Source organism: Saimiri boliviensis, chromosome 3 (genome assembly GCF_048565385.1).
Source record: "Saimiri boliviensis isolate mSaiBol1 chromosome 3, mSaiBol1.pri, whole genome shotgun sequence".
NCBI classification, from domain to species: Eukaryota; Metazoa; Chordata; class Mammalia; order Primates; family Cebidae; genus Saimiri; species Saimiri boliviensis.
Window position 1 is genome coordinate 177,122,896 of NC_133451.1, and position 6,566 is coordinate 177,129,461.

A 6,566-nucleotide genomic window follows, 5' to 3' on the forward strand; every position below is an offset into this window, starting at 1 on the left:
TCTTTCTTTTTCAACTTCCCCCTGCAAATTCCTGGCTAATTTTTACTCATCGTGGATCACCTCTCTGGAATCCTTCCCTTCTTTTCTATCTGAGTTGGTGCCCCTCCTTCTTTGAATATCTCTGGGGCTGCAGTTAGCATATTGTATCTGTTCACACATCTGCTGCCCTTCATGCTTGTGAGTTCTATGAAGATAAGAGACGGACCTTGAGCATCTGTGCACCCTCAGTATCAGGACTAATATTAGTTCAGTGTAAATACATTTTGGTTAGATAAGTGAAAGAAATAGGCAGTGGGTTTTGTGTCTGATTGGGTTTGCACTCATTTCTCCAAAACGATTTCATGTTTAAACAGACACAGATCACAATAAAACCACCAAAGCCAAAAGTCCATTGAGTCTTACTTGTTTTAATCTGGACAGACAGTATTTAATAAATAATAGAGAGTTTAGTAAATAATGGCATTTCCTTATATGGTAACACTTTTGCTACGTGGAAGTATTTATAACATTCCATTGACTTTCCACTGCTCTTGGAAAGACTTGAATTCTCAAATCTAAAGCATTTCAGCTTCCATTATCATTTCTGAAATTAGTTCATGGTTTTTGTAACCATAGAACCTTGGGTCTATGAAAAGTGTGGTGTGTGTGTGTGTGTGTGGGTGGGTGGGTGTCTTTCTCTCATCCAGCATTTTGACTGCTTCAGTTACTGCTGGAGACAGAGAGAAAAAAAAACAAACTCTAGAAGTCCCTCCAAATTTGAAACTGCCATCCATCTTCAGTATGTCAGACTAGATAAGCCTCACTAGAGCTGGCAAAGGACAGTTTCTCAGACTGCTAAGTGTAAGGGTACACAAATGGGCAAGTCAGTTGAAACAACAGGGGGGAAAAAGAAAACTAAAAGTAGATGCTGCTGCCTAATTTGACTATTCATGAAATTCAAAAGTTGACAGTTTTCCATATAGAAAGCAACATTTGGCCGGGCCTGGTGGCTCACACCTGTAATCCCAGCACTTTAGGAGGCCAAAGTGGGAAGATTCTTTGAGCTCAGAAGTTCGAAGCCAGCCTAGGTAACATGGGGAAACCCTGTCTCTACAAAAAAAAAAAAAAAAAAAAAAAAAATGCAAAAATTAGTTGGGTGTGGTGGTGTGCACCTGTGGTCCCAGCTACTCAGGAAGCTGAGCTGGGAGGATTGCTTGAGCCCCGGAAGCAGAGGTTGCAATGAGCTGAGAGCAGACCACTGCACTCCAGCCTGGGTGACAGAGCGAGACTCCATCTCAGAAAAATAAAAATAAAAAAGGCCGGGTATGCTGGCTCACACCTGTAATCCCAGCACTTTGGGAGGCTGAGGCAGGCAGATCATGAGGTCAGGAGTTTTAGACCAGCCTGGCCAACATGGTGAAACCCCCATCTCTATTAAAAACACAAAAAATTGGCCAGGTGTGGTGGGAGCTGCCTGTAATCCCAGCCTCAGGGGGCTGAGGCAGAAGAATCGCTTGAAGCCGGGAGGCAGAGGTTGCAGTCACCCAAGATCCCGTCCCTCTACTCCATCCAGCCTGGGTAACAGAGCAAGAATCTGTCTTGGGGGAAAAAAAAGCAACATTTTACAGGGAGACTCAGGTGTTTAAATCTCACCTATCTACAGATTTATTATTTATGCATAGCTTCCACTTAGATGGCCCATGTTTTGTCTGAAAATAGCATCTTCCCTCACACTTCTCAAGAATATCTGTCTTAAGGATCAGTGAGCAGATACAACCACCAAACATCAGGAGCTCCCCAGAATATTCGAGGTATAAAACGTCAAGCTTGATGGTGGCCGTTAATATAAAATACTAGGAAACAGGATTCATTTGTTTGTTTCTTTGCGTGTTTGCTTTCCAGTGAGGCACAAACATCAACTATCAGAGAAGAAATGTACTGACTCACCAGGTTTCAATCTCTCAGAGGCGAAAATACACTTCCAATATTTTCCCATGTAGCTATTTTAGACCATAGATTGGACTCGTGCCTAATCATATAATCAGAATGCTTCAACCACCCAGATATATATGGGCAAAAATAGTAATTCCTTACCGAGTTATTATTTTTGCTGCCTGAATCATGGCTAAGACCTCTTCGTTTTTAGAAGGGATATTGACATCATTAAATTATAACCAAGTTGAATCTTTCCTTTCTAGCTGGTGCCTCTGTTAGCAGCTTCTAGTTGGAATTCGTCTCCTAGATGAAGTTTACTTCCCTAAGTGTTATCAGTTTCTGTGTGAAACATGAACCTTTAAGAAAGCCTGACCTACCGTGTATGTTACAGGAACATGCTTTCTATCATGAAAACGTTGGTAGTATAATAGCTACTGTCTGTTATTTCAGAGCTTTAACGTTAAAGCCAATCACCCAGCAGAAAAAGAGATTCTGCAATGGTGAAAATTTAATATTACATAAAATGTGAGAATCAGAATGGTCAAGTTCATAATGATAACATAATGATGCCCTTTATCTAACAGGGAGCAGGAAATACGGGGATCACTACATAAGTATGACGTGTGTGTGTTTGTCATTGGAGTGACCACTTGGGAAGTTTTATTTCACTTGGTTTGACACAATCTTCCAGCCCTGTAACCGGATTTTTTCTTGGATGCTGGTGATGGTGATCGTTGTGGGTTCTTGGCCTCCAAGCTCTTAAGGAATAAGCGGTGGGGCCGCTTCACTTTCACCGTATGCTCGCAAAGTGAGTATCAGACCCAAAAGTGTGTTGCAGAAAGGTGATTTTATTTAGGTAGAGGAAAGAGAAGGAAAGAAGAAGAGCAGAAAGGCTTCCACGAAGAGTGTGGAAGGGGATTCCAGAGGGGAAATCCCGGAGGGAGCTCTCACCATGTGGGAGGGGTTTCCAGAGAGCTGGAAAATCCGGTGCAGGTGAAGGAGCAGGGACTTTTATCCTGGGAGAAATCCCCACCTTCTCCAAGACACTGGCCAGTGAAAGGAGTTCCTTAGAACTTCCGCTGGAGTGATTGGCTTTTAGTTTCTTCCCACGCCTACGAAATTCAAACATAAACCCTTGAATCTCTGGATAGAGAGAGATGGGAGGGGGGGCATAGCCAGGGAAATTCTTGCCCTTAAAGCTACACCCACCTCATGGACCTGGAAAGAGAACGTATTCCCTCAGTCCTGTTGTAACAATCCTAGGCCACCTAAAATTATTTCTATTAGTGGATGCAGTATAACTGTATTAATTTGAAGTACAGCTATAATAGCAAAAGGTGCTCCATTACTTAGAAGGTATGAGTTGGGTGGTATTTCTAAAACAGGATTTAGTGCTTCCCCAGTTCAGGTTTAACATGAATTAGTGACTCAATTAGCCCTTCAAGGCGAAGTAGTTCTTTGTGAAAATCAGGCCAAATTAAAACGTACATGTGTGTGCACACGAAGGAGTCCCAGAGAAAATCATACAATTGAGTCAATCTCAGAGATTTCATGAGAGTTTTTTTTAATTTTTTAATTTTTTTATTGCATTTTAGGATTGGGGGTACATGTGAAGAACATGCAAGACTGTTGCATAGATACACACGTGGCAGTGTGGTTTGCTGCCTTCCTCCCCTTCACCTATATCTGGCATTTCTCCCCATGCTATCTCTCCCCAACTCCCCACCCTCCGTCCCTCCTGCATTTCCCCCAGAAAGACCCCAGTGTGTAGTGCTCCCCTCCCTGTGTCCATGTGTTCTCATTGTTCAACACTCGTCTATGAGTAAGAACATGCGGTGTTTGATTTTCTGCTCTTGTGTCAGTTTGCCGAGAATGATGGTTTCCAGGTTCATCCATGTCCCTACAAAGGACTCGAACTCATCATTTTCGATGGCTGCATAATATTCCATGGTGTATATGTACCGCATTTTCACTGTCCAGTCTATCATCGATGGGCATTTGGGTTGGTTCCAGGTCTTTGCTATTGTAAACTGTGCTGCTATGAACATTTGTGTGCATGTGTCTTTATAGTAGAATGATTTATAATCCTTTGGATATATACCCAGTAATGGATTGCTGGGTCAAATGGAATTTCTATTTCTAGGTCCTTAAGGAATCACCACATACCATAAATGCTTTGACCACATGAAGAGAACAGTCATCATCTAGTTATTCTGGTTGCTGCTTCTGGTCTCAACTCACAGAACGTCTTCTTGCAAGGGAGTCATCCAAGGCCCAGGAAGACCTGACTTTCCCCCTGCCCCTAAGGGGCTGTCCCTTGCAGCCTGAGGACCAGGCCTGTGTGGCACAGCAGGGAGAGGAGGAGGTGAAATGAGTTACCCTCAGCTTTGTCAGTTTTTCCTTTTCTTTTTATTCCTACCCACCCCCCTGTTTTCACCAACACCCTGTCCTGTACCCCATTTCTTCTGGATCTCACACTCATCTAGCTGTTCAGCAAATCTCCAGTTAACTTTGAATCTGATGACTCAGTAAGCAACATCAGTGAAATATCAGGCAGATGGTGATGGGCAATTGGACTCAGGACGGGTGATTAGAGTTAGTTTGAGAAAGGAGTTTTGAGCTTTTGAGCCCTTAACCTCCCCATTCTGTCTACCCTTAGGTTCTAAGAGAGGTCATGAATGTTAGAAATGTCCTATCATTCCTGTTTTTGTCCATCACAAACCTCACCAAATCAAGCCACACCCAATGCCCTTAAAATAGATAAGCCAGAGATACTGGCTTAACCTAAGCTCTCATTCTCCTGTCAATAAAATATTCTTAATACCTATTAATAACTTAGAGCTCATGCTACAGTGACAGATAAAAGTAACATTTTAAATCAGATCAGATGGAAGAACTGACAACATTTAATAAAATGTTTCTAAGCAACAGGGTAAAAAAATCAAAGCATTTCAATAGAGCGGACATTAATAGAATAAAGAAGAATCCAAAAATAGCCTCTTCTTCTTATAACCAATTCCCTCCGAAAGGTAAAACAAGCTCCTTCCCAAAACTCAGGCTATTGAATAATAATGTCGTTCCAAACATCCCATGTGTCTCCAGCATGGAATTACCATGTAGCAGCCAAGGTTTAATATGTGTCAAAACTTGGAGAGTAAGCACTGGGAAATAGTGATGATTTAAATGCCCTGGCCATACAATACACCCTTCTTCAACCCTTGGTTATTCCCATGACTTACAAGTAAAAAGGAATGCTTAATATTCCCTTTTATGTATGCTTTGGGCCCATCCAAGTAGAACTTTTGATATTCCACAAGCTTTGTCAGCAGGATAGATTTCTAAAGAGAAATGAGTGTCTGTGATAGACCTAAATACATACTTAAAAGATTCTAGTCTAGAGGAGAGTATGTAATGTATTTGTGTCACCCTAATGCCCCCAAAACCCAAAGCCCTTTAATACTTGTAGATCAATTTTCCCACCACGGCCTCTTTGAAGTCATAATTTAGAAATCAGTGAACAGTCACATTGGCTTCTCCAAGAGATAAGGATAGTGAACAACAGTCTGTAGAGAAAGCATGTGGCATACAGTTGTGTATTGTCTGCTCTTTTTTACTCTGCACATGTGCAAGGACACACACACACACACACACACCACACCCCACATATACACTGGCATAAGAAAGAAAATAAGGAGGCTACTATGCTGGTCAATGATCTGATGGACAAACCAGTGTTGGATACTTTGATGTCTCCATTCCTGCTGCCAGCTGGAGGCAGACGCAGAGAATTAAGGTTGGGGGCCTGTGCATCATTTTATCGCAGAAAAAGAAGTTTGTGTGACATACCTACATGCATGCAAGAAGCGTGTTTGTTGTTGTTGTTGTTGTTGTTGTTGTTGTTGAGACGGAGTCTCACTCTATTGCTCAGGCTGGAATGTGGTAGTCCCATCTCTCCTCACCGCAACCTCTGCCTCCCAGGTTCAAGTGATTCTCCTGCCTCAGCTTCCTGAGTAGCTGGGATTACAGGTGCCTGCCACCCTGCCCAGCTAATTTTTGTATTTTTAGTAGAGATAGTTTCTAGTATTCCCATCACTTTTTACTGTGCCCCCAACTGAAGCCTGACAACCTGCCTTTGAATTCTGGGTGTGCCACTGACCAGCTGGGTGACGTTGGGCAAGTGACTTAACCTCTTTAGGATTCAAGTTCTTAATCTGTAATTGAGAGAGAGTACCAATAGCTACCTTGTAGGGCTGTGATAAGGATTAAGTGAGTTGAAATTGTCATGTCTTTAGTATGGTACCTGACAGAGTGGGTATTACTTCGTGTTGGCCGGGCTGGTCTCAGATTCCTGACCTCAAATCATTGGCTGGCTTCAGCCTTCCAAAGTTCTGGGATTGCAGGCGTGAGCCACCATGACCGGCTGGAAGTATAATCTTAAGAGCTGTTTACTTAATGGTTACCCACTTTTTAGAAAACTGACCAATATCTATCCCTATCTCATCTCTATCTCTATCTCTATCTCTGTCTCTGTCTCTGTCTCTGTCTCTGTCTCTGTCTCTATCTCTGTCTCTCTTTTGTATGTCCACTAAAGCTCACCAGAGATCATTTGTAAGATTAGGTGCAGGTGACTTTGTTCTGGCCCAACTGATGGC